General features: G+C 37.1%; 1 pseudogene; it reads left to right on the top strand.

Moving 5' to 3' along the window:
- The first annotated feature begins 1,366 nt into the window (after nucleotides 1–1,366).
- On the top strand, nucleotides 1,367–22,791 carry LOC133252859 (arylacetamide deacetylase-like 2; annotated as a pseudogene).
- Nucleotides 22,792–23,691: the final 900 nt, after the last annotated feature.

Raw genomic sequence — 23,691 nt, 5'->3', positions numbered from 1 at the left:
TCCCTTGGACTGCAAGGATATCCAACCAGTCCATTCTGAAGGAGATCAGCCCTGGGATATCTTTGGAAGGAATGATGCTAACGCTGAAACTCTAGTACTTTGACCACGTCATGTGAAGAGTTGACTCATTGGAAAAGATTCTGATGCTGGGAGGGATTGGGGGCAGGAGGAGAAGGGGACAACAGAGGATGAGATGGCTGGATGGCATCACTGACTCGATGGATTTGAGTTTGGGTCAACTCCGGAAGTTGGTGATGGACAGGGAGGCCTGGCGTGCTGCGATTCATGGGGTCACAAAGAGTTAGACACGACTGAGCGACTGAACTGAACTGAGAACATAGGTGAATATAAACAAACATTTTAATAATTAAGCTTATGATAAGTTTTGGAATTAAACTGATATATCCTTATATCAGACCCCTGACTAAACTGAATTTTATCATAAAATTACTTCCCTTAAGTAACAATTCCTGTTTGATGAGTTCTTGTGTGTTTATTGATCTGTGACTGTTCATCTATTTAGTTTGTCCTGACATATTGGACAGGAAAATCTTGTTTCTTGCATCACTAAAGAACTAAGGATCATTCCAGGTGATCTGCTTTACAGACAAGTCTCCCTCAGGCTCTCAGGTGGCAAGAAGCATGAATGCAATATTCACACTTGATGTTTCCTGCCATCCTAGGCTGATTTCTCAGTATAATTTTAGATACTTACCACTAAACCTTATGGACAAAATCACTATGTAATCCTTTAAAAACAGGATTTTTCTTTGATACCTGTACTGAACCTGGTGGTACTCAGTCTAATAAAAAGTTTCAGCTCGGTGGATAATGAAACTTGAACGAGACCCTACACTTTTATCTTTTGTCCCAAAGTCTGGTCCATTACAACAAGCAGGATTTGTTAACAGGATTAGTAGTCCATGCTAATAATGTGAGACTGGATTCTGACAGACTACCAGGCAACTTTTTTTTAAACGTCCTCTTATAAAATGTTGCAACCAGCCAATCACAGAATTACACTTCATGGTTGTCTCATAACTATCATTTAGACTCTGATTTGCATCTTAAATACATTGGGCTGATGATGCAATCACAGGGTGAGGAAATACTGTGAGAGTTTTTAACTGCATGCAAATAAGAAATGAATTAGGTATCTGTGTCAGAGTCTGTCTATTGCAAAACAGGTTTCTACTGGTGCTATAATATTTAAAAGAAAATTAGCCTCTTGTTCTTAAGATGATCACATTACCTGAAAACGTTCTCAGTCTACATTTGTTCTGCTACTTATGATTCAGTATTCATGGAAAAAAATTTAATCTTGGCACTGTGAAGAGACTGGAAAAAGGAATATTATTGATAGCTTATGGTGAACGATGTTGGATTTGCAATCTCTGAAAAAGAAGATTTAGCTTCAGGACTAGAGAACAGACTTGAACACTCAGCGGTCTCGTGTGGCAGAAGCTTTATCACAGTGAGAAGGGATGGAGAAAGCTTCTGACACAGACATCAGAAGAGGACAGACAATGCCCCATTCACTAGTCTTTAGCAAGAGAGCTATACACTTTTTAAATTTAGTTATTACAATAAATCATAAGAATGGCTCAAGATTGTAAAAATTTTACCAGAACCACTCCCAAATTTACATTTTAAGATAACAGGATTCAGTTCAGTTCAGTTCAGTTAGCTCATTCGTGTCCAACTCTTTGTGACCCCAAGGACTGCAGCACGCCAGACCTCCTTGTCCATCACCAACTCCCGGAGTTTACTCACTCATGTCTATTGAGTCAGTGATGCCATCCAACCATCTCATCCTCTGTCGTCCCCTTCTCCTCTCACCTTTAATCTTTCCCAGCATCAGGGTCTTTTCAAATGAGTCAAGTCTTAGCATCTGGTGGCCAAAGTATTGGAGTTTCAGTTTCAGCATCAGACCTTCCAGTGAACATTCAGTACTGATTTCCTTTAGGATGACTGGTTGGATCTCCTTGCAGTCCAAGAGACTCTCAAGAGTCTTCTCCAACACCACAGTTCAAAAGCATCAATTCTTTGGTACTCAATTTCTTTATAGTCCAACTCTCACATCCATACATGACCACTGGAAAAACCATAGCCTTGACTAGATGGACTTTTGTTGGCAAAGTAATGTCTCTGCTTTTTAATATGCTGTCAGGTTGATCATAACTTTTCTTCTAAGGAGTAAGCATCTTCTTATTTTATGACTGCAGTCACCATCTGCAGTGATTTTGGAGCCCAAAAAAATAGTCTGCCACTGTTCTACTATTTCCCCATCTATTTGCCATGAAGTGATGGGACTGGATGCCATGATCTTCGTTTTCTGAATGTTGAGCTTTAAGCCAACTTTTTCACTCTCCTCTTTTACTTTCATCAAGAGGCTCTTTAATTCTTCTTCACTTTCTCCCATAAAGGTGGTGTCATCTGCATATCTAAGGTTATTGATATTTCTCCCGGCAATCTTGATTCCAGCTTGTGTTTCTTCCAGTCCAGCCTTTCTCATGATGTACTCTGCATATAAGTTAAATAAACAGGGTGACAATATACAGCCTTGACGTACTCCTTTTCCTATTTGGAACCAGTTTGTTGTTCCATGTCCAGTTCTAACTGTTGCTTCCTGATCTGCATACAGATTTCTCAAGAGGCAGGTCAGGTGGTCTGGTATTCCCATCTCTTTCAGAATTTTCCACAGTTAATTGTGATCCACACAGTCAAAGGCTTTGGCACAGTCAATAAAGTAGAAGTTTTTCTGGAACTCTCTTGCTTTTAGATGATCCAGCAGATGTTGGCAATTTGATCTCTGATTCCTTTGTCTTTTCTAAATCCAGCTTGAACATTTGGAAGTTCATGGTCACGTACTGTTGAAGTCTGGCTTGGAGAATTTTAAGCATTACTTTGCTAGCATGTGAGATGCGTTGACTCATTGGAAAAACCCTGATGCTGGGAGGGATTCGGGGCATGAGGAGAAGGGGACGACAGAGGATGAGATGGCCGGATGGCATCACCAACTCAATGCACATGAGTTTGGGTGACTCCGGGAGTTGGTGATGGACAGGGAGGCCTGGCATGCTGCGATTCATGGGGTCGCAAATAGTTGGACACGGCTGAGCAGCTGAACTGAACTGAGATGAGTGTAACTGTGCAGTTTTGAACATTCTCTGGCATTGCCTTTCTTTGGGTTTGGAATGAAAATTTACCTTTTCCAGTCCTGTGGCCACTGCTGAGTTTTCCAAGTTTGCTGACATATTGAGTGCAGCACTTTCACAGTATCATCTTTCAGGATTTGAAATAGCTTAACTGGAATTCCATCACTTCCCTTAGCTTTGTTCATAGTGATGCTTCCTTCCTAAGGCCCATTTGACTTCGCATTCCAGGATGTCTGACTCTAGGTGGGTTGTGAAGATTATCTGGGTTGTGAAGATTTTTTTTGTATAGTTCTGTGTATTCTTGCTTTTACTTTGAAGTTTTGTTCATATGCTCAGAACACCTTACAAAAGTTTGAAATTTGATTATGATTTGAGACTTCTCTGAATTTCTAGGATTTGTGGTAAGTACATCGCAAATGTCACAGTTTTGCCAAAGTATTGTGACCAGGTGCTGACAAACTGGAGTTGGGGTTAACTGGGAAGAGAGGAGTGTGTGTGTGTGTGCCTACTGGAGGGAGAGCTGATGGCTTGTGTGCCAAGCATGACAAAATGAACATGTCCATCTAAGTCCATACACTGACTTCCAAGAACCTCTCTCAAAATGTAGTTGCTTTTCATTACATTCTGTCTTAAATGTCAAGGTTATTGGACCATTTCATAATGTATTGGACCATTTCATAATCAAAGAATTTGGAGATTTGGAGGAACCATATTATTCAGTGTTGTGGTTTTAGAGAGTCAATACATCTATCCCTTTCTTTATCCCCTGAAATATTAACCAGTTGAAATATTAACACAAAATTCAAATATATTGAAGTTAATACATAACCATTATTTCTAAAGAAAGCTTTGGAGAATGTGCATTGAGGTATACACGTCACTCAAGTTAAGACTAACCCATATGAAACTTGCTACCTTGATGAGTAGAGCAGAAGAAAACACAACAAGCCATGGAAGGTTTTGGGGAGGATCATTGTGTACAGACAGCAGATGGCATGAGAAAATTAGAGGGGGTTGAAGTTTAACCCAGCTTCTCTCTCACAGAACACCAATTAACAAAATCATCTTTTGACTCCTGGAAGACATTACTGCAGAGTGTGTCATGGTGATTCAGGTCCCTCTGCATAGAAACAGGAAAAGGAAATAAATGTTTCTATGTGACACTGACAAGTCACATTTCTTTCCAAGGTCATACTTATAATCATTTCTCTTGCTTTTTAATTACAGGGAGTACTTTGACACTTATTTCTTTATTTCAGAGCATAAGACTTTTGACTTCTGAACAGATGGACGGCAAGCAAGCTTGGTTGTGGGAGTGGAGTGAAAGAATGATTTTTTTTTTTTTTTTGTCACTGTGATTTTTGCCTTTATCCAGTAGAGATGTGATTTCCAAATCAAATCAGTTATGCCTCAAATAGATTTTTTTTAATTAATGTATTTTATTCATCCCCATTGCAACATAGATCTTCAAGAGGATCTAGTATGTCATTACTTTTCTGTGATTGTGAGAATTTCTGAGTGACATCCCAGGGTGAGCATTTTTAGAAAAGACTATTGCTCTAGACACATAAAATTTAGGTTATATAAGGTTTTAATTATGCCCCAAGTAATCCAGCTAGATAGGAAGAAATTAATAAACTATTACACACTGGGGATAGTATGCTGTATTAAGACTAATAATAAAATGTTTTAACTTACAGTAATTCTTGTTTGGAAGTAATAGAGGAGGCAAAATTTGGGAATAGCTGAGAATTTTAAGCCACTCTTTGGAAAAGTGATTTTGCATTCTGTATTTTGCAAGGGCATACCAGAATATCTTAGGACAGGTCCGTATTTTCTTACTCATGCTGGAAATAGTCTGGATATCTGGATATCCAGATATCATAGTCTGGATATCTGAAGCCAACATTCCCAGGAGGAATTCTTCCCCCTCTTCCCTTTTCCCCTTTTTATAGTAACAAAATTATCCTTAGAGACTTCCAATCCAACAGTTCTGAGATGACATAGTGGTATCATTGTGACATTTGTAGTTGGTGGCAGTGGTTTTTCAGTTGGAAGCTATGAAAGTTTAGAGAGAAAACAGATTAAAAATGGGTCATCTAAGCAGTGATTTCTGTCCTTGTTGTTATGGTTACATATAGAACAAGGAAGAACTTCTATTTTCAGGGATACTTCTAACTTATAATATTAGGATATTCTTTCTACCTCCATAGCTTTTGGAGTAATCTAAATCATTGATTTTAAATCTGTTTTAATACAGTGATATTTTTGTGCTTTGCTTATATTGTCTATCAGATCCTTATGATTTTTGTTGTTTTTAGCTCTAAAAGCTTAAATGTACTGTATTTAAACTAGAAACCAACATCTTTTGGTACATACCTATGTTTAAATTATACTTTGTTTAGGATTTTCTAAATATAAATTATAATAAACATATAAGAATTATCTCACCAATATTTAATGTTAAGTACAAATACTTACTAATTTTAGCATTCTGAAGAATGAAAAGAAAAAGTTAGCCCTGAGAACAGGTTAACAGAAGTACTCTCCTGTTTTTACTGGTCCACACATGTTGGGGGAAAATCCATTTGTATCCATTAAAGGGATGGTAAGATAGTTTACCTTGCAAATGAATTGATCAATACCAGAAACAAGCAAGCTCTCTAGCATATCTAAATACTATTTATATTTCAAAAAAATTATTTAGAATCAATTCCTGTGCATTATTCATAATGAGGTATGTGCATTGCCAGTCTGTATAATTTTTATCTAATTGCTTTGAAAAAATTGAACATTTGCCTAGAGTATGCTCTTAGATCTACTGCCTTCAAAAATTCATATGCTTTTTTATTTTTAATGCTTAGATTGCTAGTTACATTGAGAATATGACATGAGCTATAGGGCATTTCCAATCCAAAATATACTTGCACTAAATTCATGTTTATGTTCTCGAGAGTTTTAATACTCTCCATACTTCTCCTGGGCAATGCCATCCATGGACCTCAGATACAAGGTTGAAAACTTTAACATCAATTTTGAGTCATTCATATAAGAAGTTAGTAGAGAACTCAGTTTTGGTATTTGGAAGATTAAACAAGAGAACATGGTGTTAAATTGCATCCATTTGGTGTTTGAAAGCTACATTCACAGATAGAGCCATAAACCATACTTTAAAAAATTGTTTAAATAAAATTGTTTTGTTTTAAAGCTATAGATTAGCCAGCCCCTCAACACCACTTTCCTGCTCCATTTCAAGACAGCATTACTGCAGTCAAGTTTTTTCTTCAGGATAAAATTCTTACAAAATATGGAGTGGATCCTATCCAAATTGGTATTTTAGGAGACAGTTCTGGGGGCACCTTAGCAGTGGCAGTGACTCAACAGGTACACCCTTGTCTTTTATTGGGAAGTGGAGTTCAAAGCTCATTTTTTTCCCCCATGCAGACACCCTGTTCCTCCAGCAGTATTCACTGAAAAGACTATCCTTTCTCATTAGATTACAGTGATGCTTGAGTCTAAAATAAAGACCATAACATGACTATTTCTGACCTTTCTCTTCTGTTCCATTGATCTATATATTTTACCCTTATGCTAATACCATGCTGACTTCAGCTTTGTTCTTATCTTCACAATTGTTTCTTGTGTTCCATGTCTTTTCCATCAAAATAATAGGATATTTTGTCAACTTCTAAGAAAGAACCACTAATAGGATTTTGATTGGTATTGCATTAAACCTAAAAATTTAGGGGAGGAATGATATCTTACCATTATTGAGACTTTCAAGTAATGCATAAGGTCCTCTTCAACTTCCTAAATAATATATTATTTTTTCAATGCTGAAGTCTTGCAAATCTTTTCTTGAATTCATCCCTGACTTATTTTGGAACTTAATCTAAAATAAAATTTTTCAAATGTTCATTGAGAGTGTACAAGAATACATTTCATTTTTACTTTGACCTTCCCAATCATATCCTTGAAAGTTTCACTCATATATTCTTCTTCTTTTTTTTTTTACATTTCCTAGGATTTTCTCAGAGAAGGCAATGGCACCCCACTCCAGTACTCTTGCCTGGAAAATCCCATGGATGGAGGAGCCTGGTGGGCTGAAGTCCATGGGGTTGCTAAGAGTCAGACACAACTGAGTGACTTCATTTTCACTTTTCAGTTTCATGCATTGAAAGAGGAAATGGCAACACACTCCAGTATTCTTGCCTGGAGGGAGAATCCCAGGGACCGGGGAGCATGGTGGGCTGCCGTCTATGGGGTCACACAGAGTCGGACACTCCTGAAGCGACTTAGCAGCAGCAGCAGCAGGATTTTTTACAAAAACAATCATAACTTCTGTAACCAGAGACAGAAACTCTCTGGAGAGAGTTTTAATTCCTCTTTTCCAGTCTTTATGCTTTGCTTTTCCCTCTTATTAGTGTACTGGCTAGGGCTTCCAGGAATATTGATTACAATTATCTTGCTCTGGATCTTAGGAGAACATTGTTCAATGCTTCACTAAAAAAAAACTGAAGAGTTTTCATAGCTGGCTTTTGTTATATTGAAAGTCCCTTCTATTCCCAGTTTGCTGATAGTTTTTTGCATAAATGGTTACTGAATTTGCCAAATGTTTATAATGCAACTATTGAAATCACAGTGTGACTTTTCTTCTTTATTCTTTCAACGTGTTGGATTATGTCAGTTGACTTTCAGATATTTTTTTTTATCTTTCTTTTTTTTTGTTGTTCCATTCTGTTTTTTGTTTAATTTTTATTTATTTATTTTAAATTTTATTTTATTTTTAAACTTTACAATATTGTGTTAGTCATCTTTCAATTTTATTTATTTATTTTTTTTACTTTACAATATTGTATTGGTTTTGCCATACATCAACATGCATCCACCACGGGTGTACACGTGTTCCCCATCCTGACCCCCCTCCCACCTCCCTCCCCTTACCATCCCTCTGGGTCATCCCAGTGCACCAGTGCACCAGCCCCAAGCTTCCTGTACCCTGCATCGAACCTGGACTGGCAATTCGTTTCTTATATGATATTATACATGTTTTAATGTCATTCTCCTAAATCATCCTAAATTATGCTTGCATTCCAAGCACGAGCCTCACGGGTTATGGTGAATTAAAATGTTCATGTATTGTTGGTTTTCACTTGCTAAAATTAAAAATCTGTGGGTTTTGAGGAATTTATTTCTACTTATTAAAAATTCTGTGTCAGGTTTTGATATAAGTGTTATATTAGCCCCATTAAATCATTGGGGAAGAAATCCAACTCCTTTAAAAGAAAAAGTTTTTCTTCTTCAGTTTGAAAATAAAATACTCAGGGTTGGAAGGAAGATTATATATACATACATATGTTTATATTTTATATACACATAGACACATGCAAATATATGTACACACATGTTTATATTTTATATATACACAGACACATGCAAATATATATATATATATATGTACATATCCATAAACATAAGCCTATATGTGTAAGCCAATATGTAACATCACATACACACACCGCAAACCCCTAGATGTGGAGTCAGATTGGTAAGGATGATAGCAAAGCTTCTTCTTTGGCTGTGCACCCCACGCTTCCTTTCAACCAAAGATGCTTCACTTTAATCCCCTTCATGTATACAGTTCTATATAAATTGCCTTAGGGGGAAAAAAGACAATTTCATTGCCCAAAAGAAAGTTTGCAAACCATTAAACCTGTTGATTCTTGAGATCTCTTCCAATCTGAACTGATTTGTATTTGAAAAAAGGATCTTGCTGAGGTGGAGTGTGAAGTGTGGTAGAGAATGAAAGTTGAGGACTGTATCTTCTTTGAGATTATTATTCCAATTGCTATACCAAGTCATATAGCAATCTGACCTTGAATCTTACCTAAAACTAGTTTTATGGCTGTAGAGATTTTGAAAACTGTCCAGCAATTACCCAATAATCATCAGGCAACATCTTGCCACACTTACAATTTCTGCTTCTACATTATAATATTTGCTTGGTTTTGTAAGTGAAGGGAGCTTTAGAAATGACAATTAGATGTACTCCTGGAGACTTACAAAGATGTGAAGACCTGCCTTATAGCTTTCTGGCAGGGCAATCCTAAATACTAACAAAGCCACTTTCGAGGCAATGCTCAGTAATGCAATTCTCAGTAAAGTTTGTAGTGCAGTGAATTAAAATTTGAAATTATTGTAGTCTTATTAATTAATTATTCAAGAAGATAGTATCTCTTTAACTTTCTATCTGTCCAAAGAGATTGCTACAGCTGAAAATAGTGCATCAGAACTCAGTATGGTTAAATAACATAAAAAGATCATTTCCTTTACCCTTTCCTGTTTATTTTTATGACTATACTTCAAGTTACTCATCTTCATGGTTTGCTAAGCTTTCTATAAGAGATATTTTAATCAAAAAGTTTTACTTGTTCTAGGATTATTCTTGATCTGGGTCATCAGAATGAACTCCTACTTTGTAATATATTATAAATCTTTTTTTTTTTTTCAAAATGTCATGATCCTGTGTTTAATAATACGTTACATATTTATGGCCTGAAAAACTCAGTTTCAATAAGAATACACCACTGAGAGATCAATATTGTTGTATACCCTGAGAAGACCTCAAGAAGGAATATTAGATTTGTCTTTCTTATAGGTATACAAAAAGATGACTCATTGTTTCATATAAAATTACAATATAAAAAGATGTTTGCCTGGGTTAGGAGGGCAAATAGAGTCTTACATAACTTTATTTTGTGGAACTTTTCCACTTTGCAATTATATTACCATAATTAAAAGACAATGACTACTACTATAATTTCAAGATTTTTTTTTTTACATAATGTGTTCTAAAATCATTAATGTTGCTGGCCTGTCACAATGATCTGGATGGTCAATATAGTCAAGGAAACTCTTCTGAACATAGTCACTTATTCTTTAAGAGGAACAAATATTTTTAAATGTAATCACAGCATTTAAATCCAATTAAATAGCCATTTAATCCATTTTTAATCTATGCATTATTTTTTATTTATTTAGGATCATAAATATCTTTTTAATTTTAGAAAATAATATAAATTAATTTGATATTTTGAGGTAATCATTAAGTTCCCTCTGATCAACTTTTAAAAACTATGTACTTCAATATAGGTAATTTTAAAAGGAAACTGTGATATAAGATATCTGTATTTATTAAAGTTTATAGTTTGTCTTTTCTAAATATACTATTCCTACTAATTTGGATCATTTGTCATAAGGTGGTAATCTGACTTATAATAATATTTTTATGGCAACATATGATCTTATATATTTGACACATCTTTAAAAATATTTTTAAGATTTTCTTTACAAAAAAGTCTTAATAGTAAATATTAATCAGAAACTGTAATTAATGAGGACACTCTATTGACTGACTTGTAGCAACCTTGTTACCGCCATTTTTGTTTGCTTATTTCCATGTAGTTCGAACATCTCAGTGTTGCACAGATTACCTGAAATCCATTGAAAGCAGAAACATTTGTCCTCTTCCATGAATACTGTATCACCATTGCTCTGGGAGCTACTATTCATCTGTGCTAATCAAATCCAGATGAATTGCATAAGCCACTGGATGGTATCTGTCATCAATTGTTAACCTTGAACTGAGTAACTCTCTACTCAAGACAGACAGATTCCTCAATTCTTCTCTTTTGGGTGAATTAGCAGAATCTCCTTCTCTCCCTAAATTCATCAAGTGGAACATATGTCCAGGGAAAGCAACTTTTCTTGGGATATCCATCCTGGTCTCAGGAAAAACTTTATCTTAATAAGAGTGACAGATTAAATAAAAGATTGGCTAACTTCCTCAGGTCTATAAAACCAAAACACCTATATCAATACAGCAAGTTAAGTTTGACATTTAAAAGGCTTGGAAATTATTATCTTTTAACATTTGAAAGCTGTTTAACTGTGACGGCAAAATTGCCTTACTCTAAAGTAACAGATGGGACTTCCCAGGAGGCGCTACTGGTAAAGAACCCACCTGCCATTGCAGGAGACGTTGGTTTGAACCCTGCATTGGAAAGATCCCCTGGAGAAGGGCATGGCAACCCACTCCAGTATTCTTGCCTGGAGAATCGCATGGACAAAGGAGCCTGGTGAGCAACAGTCCATAGGGTCAACTTGGCAGGTAAGAAAATTGTTTTGCTCCATACTGACACCAGATATTTAACCATCATAATTTTCTTTGTCTCAAATTTGGATTGTTTTCTTCCTCATCCGTGGAAACAATATTCACAATTATGATAGAATTGATTTGTCACTAACATGTGTTTGCCTCGTAAGAGTTGAATCAACTATAGCTGTTTCAATGCCACAGAATTTTAGATTCCCGTTCTTGTATGATTATGTTGAGGGTGATTTTAATGAGGATTCAGTTCAGTTCAGTCACTCAATCATGTCCAACTCTTTGCGATCCCATAAACCACAGCATGTCAGGCCTCCCTGTCCATCACCAACTGCTGAAGTCTACCCAAACCCATGTCCATTGAGTTGGTGATGCCATCCAACCATCTCATCCTTTATCGTACCCTTCTCCTGCCCTCAATCTTTCCCAGCATCAGGGTCTTTTCAAATGAGTCAGCTCTTTGCACCAGGTGGCCAAAGTATTGGAATTTCAGCTTCAGCATCAGTCCTTCCAGTGAACACCCAGTACTGATCTCCTTTAGGATGGACTGGTTGGATCTCCTTGCAGTACAAGAGACTCTCAAGAGTCTTCTCCAGCACCACAGTTCAAAAGCATCAATTCTTTGGTGCTCAGCTTTCTTTATAGTCCAACTCTCACATCCATATATGACTACTGGAAAAACCATAGTCTTGACTAGATGGACTTTTGTGGACAAAGTAGCGTCTCTGCTTTTTAATATGTTATCTAAGTTGGGCATAACTTTCCTTCCAAGGAGTAAGCGTCTTTTAATTTCATGGCTGCAATCACCATCTGCAGTGATTTGGAAGCCCCCCAAAATAAAGTCTAACACTGTTTCCACTGTTTCCCCATCTATTTGCCATGAAGTGGTAGGACCAGATGCCATGATCTTAGTTTTCTGAATGTTGAACTTTAAGCCAACCTTTTCACTCTCCTCTTTCACTTTCATCAAGAGGCTCTTTAGTTCTTCTTCACTTTCTGCCATAAGGGTGGTGTCATCTGCATATCTGAGGTTATTGATATTTCTCCTGGAAATCTTGATTTCAGCTTGTGCTTCCTCCAGCCCAGCATTTCTCATGATGTACTCTGCATAGAAGTTAAATAAGCAGGGTGACAGTATACAGCCTTGATGTACTCCTTTTCCTATTTGGAACCAGTCTGTTGTTCCATGTCCAGTTCTAATTGTTGCTTCTTGACCTGCATACAGATTTCTCAAGAAGCAGGTCAGGTGGTCTGGTATTCCCATCTCTTTCAGAATTTTCCACAGTTTATTGTGATCCACACAGTCAAAGGCTTTGGCATAGTCAATAAAGCAGAAATAGGTGTTTTTCTGCAACTCTCTTGCCTTTTCAATGATCCAGCAGATGCTGGCAATTTGATCTCTGGTTCCTCTGCCTTTTCTAAAACCAGCTAGAACATCTGGAAGTTCATGGTTTACATATTATTTTCCTTAAATAGCCAGTTTTTTTTTAACATGGAAGTTTAAGGGTAAGAGATTTTTATTAGCCAGATAAAGAATAAAATAATAATATGTAAAGAATTTCTATCTCTCTGTCTCTTTCCTTGGTCTCTCTCTCTCATCCAAGACACCTCCTACTTTAAATTTGTTTTTGACTCACATGTTTATCTTTGTTTATTGCCTATCAATTAAAATATATTTTCTTAAATAAATAATGGGCTGCTGCTGCTGCCAAGTCGCGTCAGTCATGTCCAACTCTGTGCGACCCCATAGACGGAAGCCCACCAGGCTCCCCTGTCTCTGGGATCCTCCAGGCAAGAACACTGGAGTGGGTTGCCATTTCCTTCTCCAATGCATGAAAGTGAAAGGTGAAAGTGAAGTCGCTCAGTCGTGTCCAACTCTTAGCGGCCCCATGGACTGTAGCCTAGCAGGCTCCTCCGTCCATGGGATTTTGCAGGCAAGAGTACTGGAGTGGGGTGCCATCGCCTTCTCTGAAATAATGGGCAGTGGCTACCAGATATGTACTTCTTTTAAATCTTGTCTTATCCCTGACACCAACAGAGAAATCAACCAACCAACCATCAGACACAATTCCTCTGTTATGTTTACATGTTTCCCGTTACTTTTACCATGTCTGCTGGATTATTTGCTTCCCACCTCCCACATCTCCAGGGATCTTTTTCTAAAAATTGTTTTCTTTCTTTCCAATATCTTCAAAATCTCTAACTTTGTTCTTTTACTTTAGTATATAATCAATCATATCTAAGCTTTCTCATCTTAAACCTGAAAACAAAAAGCCAAAGCTAATGAGCTTTTTGTAACCACTTATCCAACATTCCATCCTATCTGTAACCTTTATTTTATATCCAACTTCACTTGAAATCTAATTATACTCTTTTTCTACATATTCATATACCGTCCTCAGATCATCTCTTTGTGTTTTTTCCTGGCCATTCCTTTTAACTTGCTGTGGCTAAGTTTGTCAATCATCTTTGTTTTCTAAATCTAAGGGCATTTTTTTTGTTGTTCTTTTTATATAACTTCTTCTTATCATTTAAAACCCTTGCCAGCTTGCCGGCTTTTTAGAAAACTCTTCCAATGAGGTCTATGATAGCACTCTCTCTTTTTCTCCTCTTACTTCTCCTCCATTCAGTTTTACATGAAACAAACTCCTCTTTAAATCTGGTATTTCCAGGTCTCAACACTCAGTCGTTATTTTATCCCCTTCTCTGTCTGGTCTCCTGGCTTCATCTATGCCTTCCACTGAGATCACTGTTATGAACTCAGAACCCACATACACAAATAGATTTCTCCACCTGGATGTGCCATAAGTTCCAGAAAGTCCTCCAGCCAAGCCTCCTCTATGTTACCTCTGTATTTCCTGAAGGAGTTTATATAAATTTATAGTATCTAGCTGCTGTTGTTCAGTTGCTAAGTCATGTCTGACTCTCTTGCAACCCTATGAACTGTAGCTTGACAGGCTCCTCTGTCCATAGAATTCTCCAGGCAAGAATACTGGAGTGGATTGTCATTTCTCTCTCCAGGGGATCTTCAGAACCAGGGATCAAACCTGCATCTCTACAGTTACAGTATAAGGTTTGTCTTATGATTTGTTGCTTGTGTATATACCCAATTAGACTCTAAGTGTTTTGAAAACTGGGATAATAATCTTTTAAAAAATCTTTATATTTCCAAAATCTGGCAACATACCTGTCTTCTCTCTCCACTCTTCAGATATCCTAGGGTTTGAACTCCTCCTCTCTTCAACTTTTTGTACCTGATTAGCTACTTTATTTGAGCTGTCCCATTGTGTAATAGAAAACAATCTCACAAGTAGTCCTTAATGTCTTTGTAGAAAAAAAATTAGAGCTCTTGTCACAGAGTACCTGGTAGAGCTCGCAGTGTTATACTGCAACATCCCACAAGCTATCTGTTTTACATATGGTGATGTTTATGCTTCAATGCTAAGCTCTCAATTCACCTCACTATCTCTTAATTGCCGAAGAGATTGTGGGTGGATTCTCTTTGTCTCTCCCTGCACAGGTTGTCATTGTTTGTTCCTTTCCTTGGCTTTTGATCCAAACAAATGAAAGAAGTCCATACATGTTATATCAGAGGAAATGAGGAAAGTATAGTGAGTGATGAGGTTAGAAAGACTGGTGGGGCAAATCATGAAAGGCCCTTGTGAGATATGTTTCCTTGATTCCAGGGGACAATGAAGTTATTGAAAAGATTCAATCACATTCTTATTTAAAAATGACTGTTGTTGGGACATCCCAGCAGTCCAGTGGTTAACACTTCACCTTCTAATGCAGGTTCCAAAAACCCAAAACATAAAACAGACCAGTATTGTAATAAATTCAATAAAGACTTTAAAAATGGTCCACATCAAAAAAAATAAATAAATAAAAAATTCTGTTAAAAAATGGAGAGTAAATTGGAAAGTGGGAAAGGAAGGAATAGGGAAAGAATTTCAGTACTTTGAGCAGCAAAAAGAGTGCCGTGGATTAAGATAGTGGCAGTGGGGATGGAGAAAAGTGGATGAATTAGTGAAATAAAAAGAAGTGGAATTGACAGATCTGGGGAACTATAGTATTGGATTTGGGGAATAATGAATAAAGATGAGGCAAGGAGGTAGATTTGAGAAGTTTAAGATATAAACAAGAGGAAATTCAATATAAAACAGTAACCAGAATGTCTTGCTTGGAATAAATACACATTGCTGCTGCTGCTACTGGTAATTCGCTTCAGTCATATCTGACTCTGTGCGACCCCATAGAAGGCAGCCCACCAGGCTCCCCCATCCTTGGGATTCTCCAGGCAAGAACACTGGAGTGGGTTGCCGTTTCCTTCTCCAATGCATGAAAGTGAAAAGTGAAAGTGAAGTTGCTCAGTCATGTCCGACTCTTAGTGACCCCATGGACTGCAGCCCACCAGTCTCCTCCATCATGGGATTTTCCAGGCAAGAGTACTGGAGTGGGGTGCCATTGCCTTCTCCAAATACACATTAAATACTAGTAATCATGACTTTTCAAAGAGTAGATAGCTTTAATCCAAAGTGAACTTCTGGGAGCTTGGTGTGTGTTTAAAAGTGGAGGTGGCGCTGGTCAAAAATGTGTGTTCTAGAGAAATAAGGGAAATAACAATAGGAGAGAACTGGGTAACAAACCAGATTAAGCAAGTGATTGAAATGGTAAAAAGAAGCAGTGTATGATGACACTGATCCATCATATAATAATACTTACATGGCTTTGGGGGAGCATATGTTTTTCAGAAGCCTTCTGTGGTTTGAGCCATGGTTTATATAGGAGTTATTAAGATGTTTGTCCAGTTCAGATAGTACCTCTGTATCTTCAATCAAAAATGGAGCTAAGCCATCATTTCCTATGGTTTGCCTGTTGGAAGATCAACAAATATTTTCTGAAGCACTCCAAAGAGAAGCTGTTGGGTTCCTTCAACATTTATTTCAATGACAATAAGAAATATAATCAGTATTTATTGTTTTCTGTAGAAACTGTACTATAAATGCTTTATCTCACCCTGGCAAAAGCCATATGCTGCACTTACTATTATTACATCAATTTCAAAGATCAAGAAACTGAGGGTTTACAAGGTTAAATAACTTGTCCAGGACTCAAACTCAGATATGAAAATCTTAACTATGGTGTAGCACTGATTTCAAGCTCCTCTTTCCCAACTAACTGGGTATTGCACCTGGGCATGGGTCACTGTGAATCTGGCACTTTTACATCATATGCTAGGTTGCAATGTCCTACTTTTAGAACATAATGGGAGGCAGGATTTTTGAGGGGGTAATAAGAAACAGGAAAGGATGGTATGAATCCATAAAGAGGAGAGTAAGTTGGATTCTTTAAAGGGCCCTGTCTTAGTCTGTTTGAGCTTCTGTATATAATACCAGTGTCTAGGTTGCTTATAAATAACAGAAACTTATTTCTCACAGTTCTGGAAGTTGAACTGGGGCCCTTTCCCAGCTCACAGGCTTTTCATTGCATCCTCACATGATGGAAGGGGAGAGCTAGCCATTTGAGACCTCTTTTATAAGGGTGTTAATCCCATTCACCAGGGTTTCACCTCATGACCAAATCAATTCTCAAATGCGTTCTTACAAAGACCCTCACCTTGGTCATTAGATTTTTAATATATGAATAATGGAAGCACATTTAGATAATATTTACACTATAGCAGGCCTGGTATGGGATTTCTCCAGCTTCCAGTGTGCTTGTAACATGTGTCCTAGAATGAGACCAAAAGGCCTCTTATATTGGAATTCCTTCATGGTCATCCATAGTACATCCAGATGCTCACTGACTATCTGTGTTTTGGTAAAACTGCGTGTGGTATTGGGGGGTGGAGTTAGGTCAGTGGAGAGGAAATTAGTTGGTGGGGTGGGGAGAGGAGGGAGATAACATTATTATAAAGCTAGGTGTTCAAGGTTGAAATATAACAGATTTGCTGAGCTGTGTGAGTACAAAGACATTGCTAGCAATGTAGGAACACCATAAATAAGTTAACATTTTGCACACATCTATTCTCTATGAGGATGAGATGGCTGAATGGCATTACCAACTCAAGGACATGAGTTTGAGCAAGGTCCGGAAGCTGGTGATGGACAGGGAAGCCTGGCATGCTGCGGTCCATGGGGTTGCAAAGAGTCGGACACCCCTGAGCAACTGAATTGAACTGATTTTTCTATGAATCACAGGCAGTGGGTAAGCTTCTGCAGATGTGTAGGGCTTTGGATAGATAACACACTCCCAAATCAGGAGTCTAAGTTTGGAAGGGACCCTGGTGAACCAGTGAGTAGAGAGAGGCAGTGGATAATGAGGGATTCAGTGCAAGGACTGAAGTATAGTCCACTGGCAGGAGGAAACTACCACTCTCCAGGAGGGTATCATGCTCTAGATATTCGATCTCAGGACATTTGGCAGGTAGAAGAGGACTTAATAATGCTTCAGGCAGCCTGGGGTAGGCTTTATATCAGGCATAGGTGTTCGCGACACAGACAACTGCTATGAGTGAGCTTCAAATTAGCTGAGTTGGTGGACTGATACAGGCCTCTCTGGGCACGGTAGAAAGTCATGGAACATCATCTCTTCTCTGACTCTGTGACCAAACAATCCTCAGCCATGACTCCCAACTCCTGGGGATTGGTTGTGAACAAAGAAATTGATGTAGAAGTGTACATGTAACTCCAAGCTTTTAACCATAATATAGATGCCTTTCATGAACTGGTCCCAAATTTTGCTCTCAAATATGGAGATCAAGGAGATCAATCTTTACCATGATGTTAATAAACTACTCTCACAATGACAATAATATTAGTGGCAAGGCCTACAACTTGAAAAATTAGAGATTAAAATTAGGTAATTTAATAAATAAGGTACAGAGTGAATAATTTATATAGGAGAATTTTTCTTTAAGTAGCCTGAATTTAGGATTAATGGTGTTTAAATATATAAGGTTTAATAGCATCATATCCCTTGTGTTCTTATTGAAAAAGATAAAGAATGGGCTTTGCTGAACATCTTCCATAATCATTTAATTACTGAGTTACCCAAAGGTCTTTATTTTACTGAAAAAGTAATACAAAGTGAAATGGACAATTTAAATACAGTTACTGGTGTCCAATTCTCAAGAATATTTCTATGAGCTGGGTATGTTTTTCAACTTTCTTGACTTTGTACTTTCATTCTTATTTCTCCAAAGAATGACATCCTGAGATGAATGTCTTACTTATTTTTTTTTTGCATTCAGGTACATATGAGTTGACCACAAAATGAGGAATACATATCCATTTATATGATATTCATGTCCATTTTTTAGAGTGTTCCATTCAGGGCTTTTTCAGCATTAATATTTATGTTTCTAGATTAATGGTTATTTGTACCTTTGCATTCTGATTAACTGGTTGTCTTTGAGTTGAGATGGCTTTAGAAGGAAATAACTAAGCTATAGATCAATAATTCAGAGTTATTTTGGGGACCTATTTGTTATATGCCTGTTACTTCTTTTTATATCCTGTGACTTCTGGTCCCAAGAATAGTGTCCTCTTAACAAAATTATAAAATGAAGAGCAATATTTATTCATTCATTTTCTATTATTTTTTCAAACTGTATTGAGCATTTTACTATCTTAGACCCAATGGGAAATAAAATAATAACAAGTATTGAGCCAGTATGTCAAGGCTGTATATTGTCACCCTGCTTATTTAACTTCTATGCAGAGTACATCATGAGAAATGCTGGGCTGGAGGAAACACAAGCTGGAATCAAGATTGCCAGGAGAAATATCAATAACCTCAGATATGCAGATGACACCACCCTTATGGCAGAAAGTGAAGAAGAACTAAAGAGCCTCTTGATGAAAGTGAAAGAGGAGAGTGAAAAAGTTGGCTTAAAGTTCAACATTCAGAAAACTAAGATCATGGCACCCGGTTCCATCACTTCATGGCAAATAGATGGGGAAACAGTGGAAACAGTGGCTGACTTTATTTTTATGGGCTTCAAAATCACTGTAGATGGTGATTGCAGCCATGAAATTAAAAGATGCTTACTCCCTGGAAGGAAAGTTATGACCAAACTAGTTCAGTTCAGTTCAGTTCAGTCATTCAGTCGTGTCTGACTCCTTGTGACCCCATGAACCACAGCATGCCAGGCCTCGCTGTCCATCACCAACTGCCGTGGTCTACCCAAACCCATGTCCATTGAGTCGGTGATGCCATCCAACCATCTCATCCTCTGTTGTCCTCTTCTCCTCCTGCCCTCAACCTTTCCCAGCATCTGTCTTTTCAAATGAGTCAGCTCTTTGTATCAGCTGGCCAAAGTATTGGAGTTTCAGCTTCAGCATCAGTCCTTCCAATGAACACCCAGGACTGATCTCCTTTAGGATGGACTGGTTGGATCTCCTTGCAGTCCAAGGAACTCTCAAGAGTCTTCTCCAACACCACAGTTCAAAAGCATCAATTCTTTAGCTTTCAACTTTCTTTATAGTCCAACTCTCACATCCATACATGACTACTGGAAAAACCATAGCCTTGACTAGATGCACCTTTGTGGACAAAGTAATGTCTCTGCTTTTTAATATGCTGTCTAGGTTGGTCATAACTTTCCTTCCAAGGAGTAAGCGTCTTTTAATTTTATGGCTGCAATCACCATCTGCAGTGATTGTGGAGCCCCCAAAAATAAAGTCAGCTACTGTTTACACTGTTTCCCCATCTAGCACATATATATGGTTGTAAGTATATAGAAAATGTGTAGAAAATATCTGAAAAGTTTACAGCAGACTGATAACACAGATATTGAGAATATGGCAGAATTGCCAAATGTGAAGGATCTAATTAGAAGGTGCTCTCCCAATATCTTGAAAATATTATAAAGTTAAAAAATAAAAGAAAAGTAAGAAAAGAAAATAGTTGACTTTGAAAGGAGCTTTGAAGGACAGGAGAGAGACAGGAAAAAGGTTTAAATGGCAAGAGGGGGCACAATAGGGATGTAGGGGTGGCAAACAGTGGCACATGCATAGGAAAGTGATTTATTTCATGCAACAGTACAGAAAGGAAGGTTAGAGCTAGGTAAGAGAGTTGGTAGATTCCTTTTTGCCTCATCCCTGGGCATGTGGTCCCTGTCTCTTAAGTGTGGGACACTGAGGGTGAGTTGTAGATAGTGGACCTTTGCTCATTAGATCATCTACCTGAGGGTACTTGGAAGAGCTTTGGATCTAGAGGAGTTTCTGTCAGAGGGCTTTATCTTGGCTCATTTTTATTATATACTTGTGAAATGTCTAGCACCCTGAGCATGTATTGTGGAGGTGCATTTCCCTTTCTGATGGTCCTCTTGAATTTCACTGTATTCCCTCCATTAGGTTCAGCTAGCCATTGTGGTGAGAGGTTGACCAAGAGATATGTCCTTCATTCCTGAGCTTTTACCTGGAGCAGTAGCAGGTTTTTTCATTTGTCCAGATGCCACTGTCTCAGATGCGACACTTCGGCTGAGACAGTTGTTCCTTGGACATTATCCTGAGGTTCTCTATGATAGTCTGCAGGGTCACAGATGAGACCTCAGGATACCCACTACCTCGGGAAAGGAAAATCCTTGTCAATTATTCCACATCTTTCCCTTGCATGTAAAACTGTGTGAATATCATCAAGATGTTTTTCATAATTTTATTCCTTTGTTTCACAAACACATTACTATTTTTTCACAAGCTAAGTTACCTATCGATTGGCTTACCTCTTCATTTTTTGTCTTGGTACTTCTACATTTGTGTATTTCTTAAAAATGTATGGCATGATGTTGGGAACTTTTCTTATTAGCCAAATAACATTATGTTAAAATTTAAGAATATTTTATAATATTTTAATTTTTAATATTTATTTTAAATATATAAACATTTATCTTTAATTTTTAAATGAAATAAGATTATTTTAATAGTTACATTGATTTCTTCTATTCACTTAGGTTACTTTCAGCCAAGAATTTTTACAAACTTATATATAATGTCAATTTTCCATAGGAATATCTTACTTAGGTAATTTCTATTGGTGACTTTTGACAAAAACACCATAAATGTATGTACCTTCCTTTCTCCTCTCTATCTCTCCCTCTCATTCTTTATTTCCCCCATTGCCCTCTGTGTTGAACTCACTTTATGTACTAACTCAACTGATTATAAGACATCAATTTGCTAACACAAATCTAAGCAATAGTTTGTGCTGTTACTGTGGTAATGGAGCCAGGTTGCTGATACTTTTGTCACCGTCTCAGACTGAGAAGCTCACTGAGGCTGCAGCTCCAGTTTCCCCAATTTCTCTTGGGTATAGACCAATAGTGCCTCATCTTCTGCCATATGACTTTAGAAAAATTTATATTGAGAGTAATTGGCATATAACAGTATATCAGTTACATGTGTACAATATAAAAATTATATACATATGTATATATAAAACAAAAAGACCACCACAATAAATCTAGTTAATATCCATCACCACACATATTTAGAACTTTCTTCTTGTGATGAGGCTTTTCTAGACTTACTATCTTATCAATGTTTAAATATACAACATAGTATTATTAGCTATAGTCACCATGTTATACATTACATACGAGACATTTATTTTATAACTGGAAGTTTGTCTCTCTATCAGTCTCACCCACAACATGAAAATTTTTAAACCTTTACTGTTGAAATAAGTTTAACACTTTTTTTCATATCACTGAAAGACGTAAGTATTGTGAAAATAATTTTAACATCCATCAATTTACATAGACTTGTTTATCTCAAGATTGCATAAATTATTAAAATTAAATTTCCTCCTCCTGGTGTTTCAGAAGTCTTTGCATTACAAGATACTATCTTTTTTTTTTTTTTCAGGTGCAAAATGATCTTGAAATAAAACATAAAATCAAGATACAAGCTTTGCTTTACCCTTTCTTACAGTTCATTGATTCTTATTTACCATCTCACTGAGAAAGTGAACATGGTTTAGTTCTGACAAGAGACATACCCATAAAACTTGTGAGTGTGTATTTAACCAAGGATGAAGCATTTCCCCAGGCAATGAGAAGAAACCAACATATGCCTCTGGAATCAAGACATTTGTTCAAGTTTGTTAACTGGAGTACTCTCTTACCCAAGAAGTAGGAGGGCCATATTTACACTAAACCAATTCTTGGAAAATCTAGTTATTCATCACCAGCACTTATGTATATCAGATTATCACCCTTGTTGGCCAATGAGTCCCAGTTACAGAATTTGCCATCAACCTATATTCTGACCTATGAATATGATGTCCTGAGAGATGATGGACTTATATATGTTTCAAGACTTCAAAATGTTGGAGTTCAAGTTGCTCATGACCATATTCAGGATGCAATCCATGGAGCTTTATCATTTATGACATCACTGTATTTAAATCTAGGTCTCAGAATAAGGGATAATGTATGTTAGTTGGCTGGATAAGAATTTATAAATACATTTATATAAAACATGTGTGGTCTTCACTTATTGGGTTGTAATTTTTGATATTTTATAACTGTAGTGCAAAGAATAATATCATTTGTGTTGTCTAAATCTAGATTTGAATCTTACAACATTACCTGTATGTCCTTGAATAGGTTATCAATTTTTCTGACTCACAGAACTTGCATATAAAAAAAGTATATAATCACGTCTATTTTCCCTTTGTGTGCGTGTGTGTGCGTGTGTATGTGTGTGTGTGTGTGTGTGTGTGTGTATGTCACTCAGTAGTGTGTGAATGTTAGTTGCTCAGTAGTGTTCAACTCTTTGCAAGCCAGTGGACTGTTTTACATCCTTGGACAGCCCACAAAGCTCCTCTGTCCATGTAATTCTGCAGGCAAGAATATTGGAGTGGGTTGCCATTCACTTCTCCAATTTTCCCTTCACTTATACTTTATTGTAAGTATGTTGGTTCTAAAGGGACAAGTGCATATTAAATTTGAGAAATAAGATGGTTACCAGCAAGTTAGAGAAGATAGTTTCCAGACAGGCACAAAAATTGCAGTAGCAAGTGGAAAGATGAAAAAAAATGGCAAGGTAATTGTATCAGTTTCCTGTAGCTATTGTACTAAATTATTGTAAGTTTGGTGGCTTAAAACAATAGAAATTTACTCTCTCAAGGTTCTAGACAGCTAAAGTCCAAAATTAGTATCATTGGACCAAAATCCAGGTTCTGAAAAGAGCCATGCAACCTTTGAGGCTCTAGTCAGGCCTCCTTGACTCTTTGATCTATGGCTGCCAGTGTTCCTTGCTGTAGACAAGTCACTTAAATCTCAAAGGTCAGCATCTTCAAACTTCTCTCTTCTCCATCTTTATATGGCCTTCTCCTCAGCCTTCCTCTCAGAAAAATACA

Source organism: Bos javanicus, chromosome 1, assembly GCF_032452875.1.
Source record: "Bos javanicus breed banteng chromosome 1, ARS-OSU_banteng_1.0, whole genome shotgun sequence".
Taxonomy (NCBI): Eukaryota; Metazoa; Chordata; class Mammalia; order Artiodactyla; family Bovidae; genus Bos; species Bos javanicus.
The sequence above is the reverse complement of the archived record's forward strand: the minus strand, read 5'-3'. Positions and strand labels throughout refer to the sequence as shown.